Source organism: Symphalangus syndactylus, chromosome 10, assembly GCF_028878055.3.
Source record: "Symphalangus syndactylus isolate Jambi chromosome 10, NHGRI_mSymSyn1-v2.1_pri, whole genome shotgun sequence".
Taxonomy (NCBI): domain Eukaryota; kingdom Metazoa; phylum Chordata; class Mammalia; order Primates; family Hylobatidae; genus Symphalangus; species Symphalangus syndactylus.
Window position 1 is genome coordinate 58,005,362 of NC_072432.2, and position 12,656 is coordinate 58,018,017.

Here is a 12,656-nt window from a genome sequence, read left to right on the forward strand (position 1 = left end):
TTACTATGGTGTGTATGTTGAGAAGTGAGGGAATGGAAGCCGGGGAATAGACTTCAACTAAAATAACTCAGCACTTACTAAACAAATAAACAAGAAAATAATAACAGCAATCCTAGAGGGGGGCGGGGTACAAGTTTCCAGAGTTGCTATGATATATTATCTAAAACGTCCAGTTTCTAACAACAAATTATAAACATGCAAAATAATGGAAAAGTATGAATTGTATACTGGATGAAATACATGCAACAGAAACTTCTTATCAGGGTAAACTAAACAATTAAATCAAAAAGCAGAGATTATCAGACTTGATTTAAAAACATGCTCTAACTGTATGTTGTCTGCAGGAGAAACTTTATATTCAAAGACATAAATAGATTGAAAATAAAAGGACTTAAAAATATCAAAGACAAGGTGCAGTGGCTCATGCCTGTAATTCCAGCACTTTGGAGGCTGAGGTGGGCAGATCACTTAAGGCCAGGAATTTGAGACCAGCTTGACCAACATGGTGAAATCCCATCTGTACTAAAAGTACAAAAATTAGCCAGGCATCATGGCACACACCTGCAGTCTCAGCTACTTAGGAAGCTGGGGCATGAGAATCACTTGAACCTGGGAGGTGGAGGTTGCAGTGAGTCAAGATGGTGCCACTGCACTCCAAACTGGGTGACTGAGTGAGATCCTATCAAAAAAAAAAAAAAAAAATTCAAGCAAACAACAACCACAAGAAAGCTGGAGTGGCTATACTAATAACTAAGTTAAACAATTTTGCAGGATACAAAATCACTCTGCAAGAATATTTCGTATGTCTATACACTTACAATAAACAATGTGAAAATAAGTTAAGTAAACAATTTCATTCATATTAGCATCAGAAAGAATAAAATACCCACAGGAACAAATTTAACAAAAGAAGCACAAAATTTATACCCTGAATACTACAAAATATTGTTAAAAGAAATTACAGAAGATTAAATAAGTGAAAAAACATACCATGGTCATGGATAGTAAGACTTAATATTGTTAAAATGGCAATATAGCCCATCTGATCTACAGATTCAACACAATTTTTATTGGAATCCCAGCTGACTTTGTTGACATTGATGGCTAACTCTAACCTTAGTGTGAAATTGCAAGGAACTCAGAATACCAAAACAAACCTGAAAAGAATAAATAAGGAGAGATTATATTTCTTGGTTTCAAAACCTACTACAAAGCAGTTGTAATAATAAGAGAGTGATACTGGCACAAGACAAACATTTTTATTTATTTGCTTAGGTGCCATAGCAGAATATCACAGACTGGATGGCTTAAGCAAAAGAAATGCATTCTCTCGCAGGTCTTGAGGCTGAAAGTCCAAGATCAAGGTGTCATCAGGAATGGTTTCTGGTATGAACTTTCTTCCTGAGTTGCAGACGGCTGCCTTTTCACGGTCTTCCCCTATGTGAGCATGCACTTGCGGTGTTGCTTCCTCTTGTTCTAAGGATACCTGTCCTATTGGGTTTGGGTCCTACTGTTATGACCTCATTTAATCTTCATTACCTTCTTAAAGGCTGTATCTCCAAATATAGATGGGTTAGGGCTTCAATACATGTATATGGGGGGGCAGGAAACACAATTCATTCCATAACACAATGCAACAGAATTGAGAATTTAGAACTAAACCCATATCTCCATGGCCAGCTCATTTTGTGCACAGGGTCCTAAACCATTAATGGGGAAAGAATAATCCCCACAAATTGTGCTGGGACAATTGGATAGCCACAGGCAAAAGAATGAAGATAAACCCTTGCCTCATACCATACACAAAAATTAACTCAAAATGGGTCAAAGTCCTAAAAACTGAATGTTCTTAGAAGAAAACATAGAGGTAAAATCTTCATGACTTTGGACTTTCTAAAGAATTCTACAATATGACATTCAAATTAAAAGCAACAAAAACATTGAGAACTTGCAAATCATATATTTGATAAGAGTCTTATAGCTACAGTATAGAAAAACTCTTGCTACTCAATAATAAAAAAGTGTTGCAATTAAAGAAAGAGCAAAGGATTTAAATAGATATTTCTCTAAAGAAGATTTAAAAATCACCAATAGGCACTTGAAAAGATGCTCAACATTATTAGTAATGAGGGAAATTTAAATCAAAACAACAATTAGGTGCCATTTCACACATACTAGGTTGGTTATAATAAAAATGACAGATAATAACAAGTGTTGACAAGGATGTGGCAGTTCTTCAGAAGGTTAAGTTATCATATGATCCAGAAATTCTATCTTTAGATAACATATTCAAGGGAATTTAAAAGATATGTTTGCACAAAAACTTGTATACCCATGCTCGTAGGATCACTATTCATAACTAAAAAGTGGAAACAACCCAAATATCCATCAACTGATGAATGAATAAACAGAATATCTTACATGTATACGAATAATATTTACCCATAAAACCTAATGATATACCGCCACATGCTGCAACAAGAATGAACCTTGAAAACATTATACTAAGGAAAATAAGCCAGATACAAACTGGCAAACATTTTATAATTCTACTTGTATGAAGTATCTAGATTAGTAAAATTCATAGAGACCAAAAGTAGAATAGTGGGGTGAGGAGGAAAGGAGAGTTATGGTTTAGTGGGTACAGAGTTTCTGTCTGAAACAATGAAAAAGTTCTGGAGATGGATAGTGGTGAAGGTTGCACAACAGTGTGAATGTAGTTAATGCCACTGAGCTGTACACTTAAGGAAAAGTGTTAAAATGGTAAATTTTATGTACATATATTTTATCACAACTGCATACATTGCAGGTGAGAGAATATTTTTTGATGGGGTTTTAATGTGGAGGGAGGGTAAAAAGACACGTATGGTGGTAATAGATCTATAGCCTACCTGAAGTAGTGAAATATTTATTCTACGTAGACTGCAAAACTAGCATGCTATCTTATAAGCCCTAGTGCCATTGCTTAAAAGCTATGCAAAAAGATATAATAAAAAACAATGGATAAACCTAAATCACTAGCTACCACTTCACAACACTAGAATGGTCGTAAGAAAAAAATAATAATAAGTGTTAGCAAAGATATGGTAGGTAATTTCTCAAGAAGTTAAACACAAAGTTACCATATAATCCAGAATACTAACAAATGCTTAACCTAAAATAGGAAAGGGAAAACAGAAGAACAGAAATGAGATACACTGAACAGAAACAAATAATAAAATGGTAGCTCTAAATGCAAACTTATCAATAATTATATTAAATGAAAATGTTCTAAACACACCAATGGAAAAGACAGGGGAAAAAAACCACCACAAAACAAATTTATGCTGTCTACAAAGTAGTGTGTTCAAATATATTTGACGTAGGTCAATAGTAGAATGATAAAAATTAATACCTGAAAACATTAATCAATAGATATCTGCAGTGGCTATATTGATCACCAATATAGACTTTATAGCCAAAAAACTACCTGGGATAAAAGGATCGGTATATAATGTTAAAAGAGTCAAATTATCAATAAGATAAAACCATCTTCAATCTGTATGCACCTAGTAATAGTACATTAAATTACACAAAACAAAAATGAATGGAAGTTAAAAGGTAAATAGACTAATATACAATTATAATTGAAGACTCCAATACTATTTTCTCAGTAGTAGAATAATCAAGCAGGATGTAGTAGAAAAAATATCACTATCAAACAACTGGATCTAATTGGCATTTATGGAACACTCCCCCAAACAGCAAAATATACATTTTTTTCCACATGCAATTGGAACATTTACCAAGATAAGGAATGTCCTGGAACATAAAAAAAAATTAACAAATTTAAGGTATTTGGAATATATGAAGATGTTCTCTGACCACAGTGGATATTAAATAAGAAACAAATATCAGAAAATTAACAGGAAAATTTCTAGACCCTTGGAAGTTAAATGACACATATTGAAATAACCTATGTATCAAAGCAGAAATCTCGAGAGAAATTAGAAAATATTTTGAAATGAAGAAAAATGAAAATACATAAAATTTTTTTTTTTGATGCAGCTAAGTCACTCTTTGGAATAAAATTTATAACAACAAGATACATCTATCAGAAAAGAAGAGATCAGGTGCAGTGGCTCATGCCTATAATCCCAGCACTTTGGGAGGCCACACTGGGCAGATTGCTAGAGCTCAGAAGTTTGAGATCAGTCTTGGCAACATGACTAAACTCTATCTCAAGAAAAATACAAAATTAGCTGGACATGGTTATGTGTGCCTGTTTTCTCAGCTAGTTGGGGGCCAAAGCTGGAGGATTGTTTGGGAAATGGAGGGTGCAGTGAGCCATGTTTGTGCTGCACTCCAGCCTGGGTGACAAAGTGAGACAGAAAGAAAGAAAAAGAAAGAAAGAAAGACAGAAAGAAAAAAAGAAAGAAAGGAAGGAAGAAAGGAAGGAAGGAAGGGGGAGGGAGGGAGGGAAGGAAGGAAGAAAGGAAAGAAAGAAAGAGAAAGAAAGAAAGAAAGAAAGAGAGAAAGAAAGAAAGAAAAAGAGATAACGAGAGAGAGGGGAAGGAAGGAAGGGAGGGAGGGAGGGAGGAAGGAAGGAAGGAAAGGAAAGAAAGGAAAGGAAAGAGGGGGAAAAGCATTCTCAAAAAAAAAAATCTAAGCTCCCACCTTAAACTAGAAACAAGAAAAAAAGAAAAGAAATAGTAAAAATAACAACATAAATTAAATGAATAAAAAGCAGAAACACAATAATCAACGAAAACACAAGCTGCTTCCTTTAAAAGATTGATACAATTTATAAAGCTCTAGGAAGATTTACAAAGAAAAAAGAGACAAGACACAAATTTCCAATATCAGGAATAAAAGGAGAGACATCATGACTTACTTCGCAGGCTTTAAGAGGATACTAAGTTAATACTATTGATAAATGCAACAAATCTGGCAAATTATGTGAAATTCAAATTACTTGAAAAACATGAAATCGCCAATACTTACCCAAGATGATGTAGATAATATGAACGGTCCTACAGCTATTAAAAACTCGAATTCAAAGTTAACCAAAAAAGCTTTCTGAAAAAGAAATCTTTATGCTTAGGTGTCTTAACTGTTAAATTCCACTAAATGTTTAAAGGATATATAACACTAATGCTAGTTAAATTCTACTAAATATTTAAAGGAGATATAACACTAATGCTACATATTTTCTTCCAGAAAATGGAATAAAGGAGATATTTCATAATTTATTTTATGAAACCATGAATAAAATTCAAACAAAGGTGACACAGGAAAAAAAATTCCAAAGACCAATATATTCCTCATGAACACAGACACAGAGTCCCTGGTAAAATATTAGGAAATTGAACACAGCATTATATAAAAGGTAAACAGGAAACCAGCACTAAGGAAAAATGCAATTTACTCAAATAATGCAAGGTTTGTTCAATAATTGAAAAGTAATCTGTGTAAATCATCATATTGACAATCTAAAGAAGAAAAACCCGCATTTTACCAATTGATCCTGCATTGGCATTTGACAATATTTGATGTATATCTGATATAGATATACAAATTTTTTGAGACAGTCTCACTCTGTCACCCAGGCTGGAGTGCAGTGATGTGACTACAGTGCACTGCAGCCTCTACCTCCCAGGCTTAACTGATCCTCCAACATCAGCCTCCTGAGTAGGTGAGACTACAGGTGTGTGCCACCATGCCTGGATAATTTTTTGTTTTATTTTTTTGTGGTGACAGGGTCTCACTATGTTGCCAGGGCTGGTCTTGAACAGCTTTGCTGAAGCCATCCTCTTGCTTCAGCCTCCCAAAGTGCTTGGATTATAGGCATGACCTACCGCACTGGCTTATATTTTTAAAAAGTTGTATTGTGTACATATGTGCGGTGCAACATAATGCTTTGATATATGTATACATTTGGAATAATTGAATCAAGATAATTAGCATGTACATCACCTCAAATACTTCTTTTTTTGTGGTGAGAATATTTAAAATCTGCTCTCTTAGCAATTCTCAAGTACACAGTACATTATTATTAACTATAGTTACCATGCTATACAATAGATCTTCAGAACTTATTTCTGCTGTCTAACTGAAACTTTAAACCTTGTGACCAGCATCTTCCCACACTCTCTTTGTCCCCAGCCACCCCCTAGTAAATGCCATTCTACTCTCTACATCTTTTAATTCAACTTTTAAAGATTCCGCATATAAGTGAGATCATGCAGTATTTGTCTTTCTGTGCTGGACTTACTTTACTTAGAATAATATCCTCAAGTTCCATTCATGTTGTTGCAAATCACAGAATTTTCTTCTTTTTTTAAGGCTGAATAGTATTCCATTGTGCATATGTACCACCTTTTATTTATTCATCTGTTGATGGACACTTAAGTTTATTAAATATCTTGGCTATTGTGAATAATGCTGCAAAAAACACAGGAGTGCAGATATCTCTTCCACATACTGATTTCATTTCGTTTGGATATATACCCAGAAGTGGAATTGCTGGTTCATATGGTAGTTCTATTTTTAATTTTTTGAAAAACCTCCATATTGTTTTCCATAATTGCTATACTGATTTACATTCCCACCAGCAATGTGCAAGAATTCCTTTTTCTATGCATCTTCACCAACATCTTCTATCTTTTTTAAACATAAAAAGCATTATAATAGATGTGAAGTGATATTTTGTTGTGACTTTAATTTGCATTTTTCTGATGATTAGTTTCATAAACCTGTTAGCCTTTTCAATGTCTTTTGAGAAATGTTCATTTGGGTCCTTTGCCCATTTAAAAATCAGGTTATTTGTTTTCTTGTTATTGAGTTGTTTGACTTCCTTACATATTTTGGATATTATCCTCTCATTAGGTGTATAGTTTGCACGTATCTTCTCTTATTTCATAGGTTGTCTCTTCCTTGTTAGTTGTTTTCTTTGCTGTACAGAACCTCTTTAGTTTGATGAAATCCAGTTTGTTTATTTTTGCTTTTACTATCAGTGCTTTTGGGGTCATATTCAAGACATCTTTGCGAAGACCAATGTCAAGAAGCTTTTTCCTCTCTATTTTATTTTAGTAGTTTTGTAATTTGTATGTATATGGGGTGATATAAGGGTCTAATTTTATTATTTTGCATACGTTCAGTATCCCATTCCTGATAAAGAATTTCAGGCTGGGCACAGTGGCTCATGTCTGTAATCCCAGGATTTTGGGAGGCCGAGGCAGGCAGATCATGAGGTCAAGAGATAGAGACCATCCTGGCTAACATGGTGAAACCCCGTCTCTACTAAAAATACAAAAATTAGCTGGGCGTGGTGGCGCACACCTGTAGTCCCAGCTACTCAGGAGGCTGAGGCAGGAGAATTGCTTGAACCCAGGAGGTGGATGTTGCAGTGAGCAGAGATCATGCCACTGCACTCCAGCCTGGGTGACAGAGTAAGACTGCAACAAAAAAAAAAAAAAAAAAAAAAAAAAAAAAGAATTGCAGTAATCTAGGAATAGAGGGTGACTTCTTCAACCTGATAAAGAATTTCTACAATAATCTATTCTAACACTTTATTTACTGGTAATAGAATGAAAGCTTCTCTCCTAAAAATGTTTTCCTCCTAAAAAAGGCAAGAATGTTCATTCTCACCAAAATTACTGAACATCATCCTGGAAAACCTAGCCATTGCAATAAATCAAGAAAAACAATAAAATAAAAGATGTATGAGGTGAGAAGGAAGAAATAAACTGTCCTTATTTTCATATGACATGATTTCCAACATAAAAATTCCCAGAAATTTATTTTTTAAATCCAAGGATAAATATGTAAGTCAAGCAGGGTTACAGAACACAGAACACAGACCGTGTTGTTTACAAGGTCAAAACACAAAACAATCATTATTATGCACACTAGCAATGAACAATTTGATAACAAAATTTTTTAAAAAATTACAAAACTCTCTATAGAGAAGAAATACATAGTAACAAACATAACCAAACTGCAATATCTGTGTGCTGCAAACTACAAAATGCTGATGAAGGAAATCAAAGAAAATCTGAATAATAGAAAGATATGGCTTGCTCGTGGATTAGAATATTAAACAGAGGAAAGTTGTTAATTCTGGCCAAATTATAATTTTATGCAAAATTGTAACGAAATTTTTGTGGGTTTTTTTTTGTAGATGTAGACAGGCTGATTCTAAAATTTATCTAGAGAGCCAAATGAATTAAAATGACTAAAGCAGTCTTAAAAATTAGAGAATTCATAGCACCTGACTTTTAGATAGACTACAAAACTACAATAATCAGGAAAATGTGGTATTAGCAAAGAAACAGACTCATACATCAGTCTAGAGTAGTCTTGGAACAGGATAGACAATCAAGAAATAAATCCATATAGGTATAACTATTTGATTTTTGGCAAAGGTGCAAAATAAGTAAATAGAGAAAGAACAGGTTTGGTTTCTTTGAAAAAATAAATGGTGTTGGAACAGTTGAACACCCATATGCAAACAAAACATAACAAAAGGAAAAGTTAAACTTTACACCTATATCTCTTTTTTTGTTTTTAGAAACATATTTATTTTTCATCAACCTTATTTCCATGTTGCTTAAGAGCCCTTGCAAGCACAGCTTAAGACCATTCAGTGGTTGCTCCTACGCATTCAGTGGCCTGAGTGGTGGGAGCTGCAGACCAGTCTTCTGTGGCAGGCTAAGCGCTCCAGTCTTCAGTAGCGAACTGCTGAACAGGCACAGAGGGCACCTGCACATCTGTAGACCAGTCTGCAACCTCAGACTGAGTAGCAGTGAACTCAGGAGCTGGAGCAGTCCATTCACCTTGAAAATCCTCCTTAGTCACAGCATTTTCAGAAGCAGCCTGCTCTTCTTTTTCAATCTACAGAATCTCTGTAGAAGTAGAGATCAGGCATGACCTCCCATGGGTGTGTACAGGAAATGGTGCCACGCATGGGCAGAACTTCCTGGACCAGTATCCATCAAATCAAACCCACTGAGTGAGCTCCCTTGTTGTTGCATGGAATGGCAATGTCCACATAGCGCAGAGGAGTATCTGTGTTACACAGAGCAATGGTAGGTAGGTTAACATAAGATGCCTCTGTGAGAGGCTGGTGGTCAGTCCTGGGGTCAGTAACCACAAGAAGTCATGGCTCCCGGAAGGCTGCCTGGATCTGGTTAGTGAAGATTCCAGGAGTGAAGCAGCCAGCAATTGGAGTGGCTCCAGTGGCAGCAGCAAACTTCAGCTTGGCCCTCTGGCCAGTATTCCTGGAGGATATAACACTGACATCAGTGGGGTTTTCAATGGCGACAATGGCACGAGCTGCCAGCAGAAGCTTCTCCCAGGTCCTCTTCAGATTTATGATGCAGATCACATCACTTTTCCTTTTATAGATGTACTGTTCCATTTGGAAGTCAAGATTGGCGCCACCTAAGTGGGTTCCTGCTGCAAGGAATTTAAGGACATCCTCCTTCATTTGCAGGACATCAAGGGCTCCAGGCATTGTGAAAGTTTCCCTTTAAGTTACGACGGGAATTCACAACAAAGCTGTATGGACCCTTCTGCAGGTAGCGTGGAAAGGCTGTATCACTATTAATGCAAAGTAGATAATAGATCTAAATGTAAAACCTAAAACTATAAAGCTTTTAGAAGAACACATGATTGGGGTTAGGCAAGATATCAAAGAGTTATCAGACATGATATCATAAATTCTATTCATTTATAAAAAAGATAATTGGATTTTAATAAAAATTTAAAACTTTTTGCTCTTGGAAGGACACTGTTAAGAAAATGAAAAGATAAGCTATGTACTAGGATAAAATATTTTCAACGTATATATCCAACAAAGGACTTCTGTCCAAAGTAGAAAAATAACTCTCAAAATTCAACAGTAAGAAAATAAAAAGCTCAATTAAAATATAGGTAAATTATTTGAACAGATACTCAACAATGAGGATATATGGATACAAATAACCACACAAAAGGATATCTACTATTTTTCATCATCGTAGATATGAAAATTAAAGCCACATAATTTTCAATATTGAATAGTTAAATTTAAAAATATTGAAAATACCTATTGCTGATGAGGATGCAGAGAAATTTTAACTCTCATACATTCTTTATGGGAGTTACACGGGCCTTGAAACTGAACAAAATTGTCCCCTACTTCAAAATTAATTGGAACTGGTGACTCTTTATCCCTTCCAATTTTTCCCTTTTGGAATGAAAAAGTTTATACTGTCTATATTTAATGTCTGTGCCTGTCCCACCATTGTGTTTTGGATTCAGATAACTTGCTTTCTTGTTTTACATGTCCACAGAAAGACAACTATTTTTTCCCAGAATGGATCATACCTAGTGATATGGTTTGGTTCTGTGTTCCCACCCAAATCTCATGTTGAATTGTGATCCTGACTGTTGGAGGTCAGGACTGGTGGGAGGTGATTAGATCATGGTTCAGGCAGTCTGGAATAGTTTAGCAATTAAAAAAAAAGTTAAACATACACTTACATAACCAAGCAATCCCATATTTTTGGTATTTACCCTAGAGAAATGAAACATATTCACAAAATCTTATTAACTAACATTCACAGCAGCTGTATTTGTAATTTCTAAAAACTGAAAACAAGCATACTATCCTCAGTGGATGAATTGATAAAACACTTCGGTATATACATGTAATGGAATACTTTCTACTCAGCAAGAAAAAGAAACTAGTGATGTATACAATTCTTGGATGCATCTCAAAAGAATTAAGCTGAGTGAAGGAAGATAATCTGAAGAAGTTACACACTGTTGTTTTTATTTAAAGCAACATTCTAAACAAAACACTGTAGTACTGGAAGGTGGCAACAGATGTCTAAAAATATGGAAGTGGATATCCTATTCTCATTGCCACTTGTGGGAGATTCAAGATATTTATGGGGTGACAAAGAAAAGATATGGGCATGGGGTGGCAGTACCACATGCAGGTTTATCAGGACAATGCCTTGACAGATTTGTATATTAGGAGAAGTCTCTCACTGCATGAGACCGTCCAGAGGCTATGGTGTGGGGGCCACCATTCTGAAGGGAAAGAAGACAGGGTACTTCTGTGGGAGAGGCCTTAGGAGACAGAACTTACGATGTCTACATGATGTCACTCAGTAGCCCAGAAGGGATTCTCTAGGTGAGAGGGTTCCAGAGCATAGCAGCAGTTTGGGATCTTTACAGATTTAGAGTTTATCCTATGGCTAGCAGATGCTGTGTGCATTTCCATGGGGCATGCAAAGCAAACAGGCTCTAAACATCTAAAATATGCTTATTTGTGGAATATTTAAAGCAATGAGGTATATGAAAATTTGAGTTTGGCCCTAGTATGCTTATAAATTAATGGGTCCTTGCCTGCTGTGAAGAAGTAAACAACCTAGGCGCCAATATTCAGAGGTCATAATTAGTGTGATTATATAACAATTGGTTAATGGGTAGAGGCTGGAGGAAATTAGGGTACGTAATAAAAAACAAAACAAAACACCCTAGATTGCCTTGAAGAGACTGTGGGTAGAAATCGGAATGTTACAGGCAATTCTGTTAAGGAGTTAGGAAATGAGGAACATGTTATTGAGATTGAAAACATTTTATACATAACTGAGGAATTGTTATATAGTGGTAGAAAACTTGGCTGTATTGTGTTCTATAGTTGAGGAGAAAACAGAGATTAGAAACAATAAAATTTGATGCGTAGCTAAAATGATTTCCAAGTAAAGCATTGAAGGTGTGGCCTATTTTTTTTTCCTGCTTAGTAAAAAGCAGTAGGAAAGAGATAAAGTAAGAAAGTTAAGCAAAAAGGAATTTGCACTTGATAAATTTCAGGAGGTTATTGGTCTACCCAGATTGTAAAGCATGCTAAAATGAGGAAAGTCACTGTCAGGAAAGTGCAATGGAGAAGATGCCAAGGAAATGGTTGGATAAACTTTTATTGATGCATTTAGGTGTGTGATTAATGGATCCACTCAGTCATCTCAGTGGAAGCCAGGGATAGAGATGGGGTTATCCAGGAAAGATCTATGGAGGACTCTCTCGTCTAATGCCATAGACCCTTGTGACATACACAGGAGATCCACAAAGTTATTGAGAATGTCATATCAGCAGGAACACTCCTAGCTTGGACTGAAAGGAATAGAGAAAGGACAACATGAGAGAAAGGTATTGGGCTTCCAAAACTACACTGGCAGGAAACTGCAACTGCAAACATGTGCTCCCACTTAAGCAAAAGAAATAATAACTCTCTTTATTATTCCTTTAGAGGAGACCATGCAGGTGGAACAGAGGCCTGTGGAGCTGCCACAATTTCAGATGGCACAGCATCAAGGCACAGAACATTATTCACAGGCCTTGAAACCTAGCAAAATTGTCCCGTTTCAAACTGAATTGGAACTGGTGGGTCTTTATCCCTTCCAATTTTTCCCTTTTGGAATGAGGAAGTTTATACTGTCTATATTTAAAGTCTGTGCCTGTCTCACCATTGTATTTTGGATTCAGATAATTTGTTTTCTTGTTTTACGTGTCCACAGAAAGAGAAAAGTTTTTTTCCCAGAAGGGATCATACCTAGTGACATGGTTTAGCTTTATGTTCCCACCCAAATCTCATGTTGAATTGTGATCTTGTTGGCAGTCAGGAG

General features: G+C 35.7%; 1 pseudogene; it reads right to left on the reverse strand.

Moving 5' to 3' along the window:
* Positions 1-8,613: 8,613 nt before the first annotated feature.
* On the reverse strand, positions 8,614-9,517 carry LOC129491706 (small ribosomal subunit protein uS2-like; annotated as a pseudogene).
* Between the last annotated feature and the right edge of the window lie 3,139 nt (positions 9,518-12,656).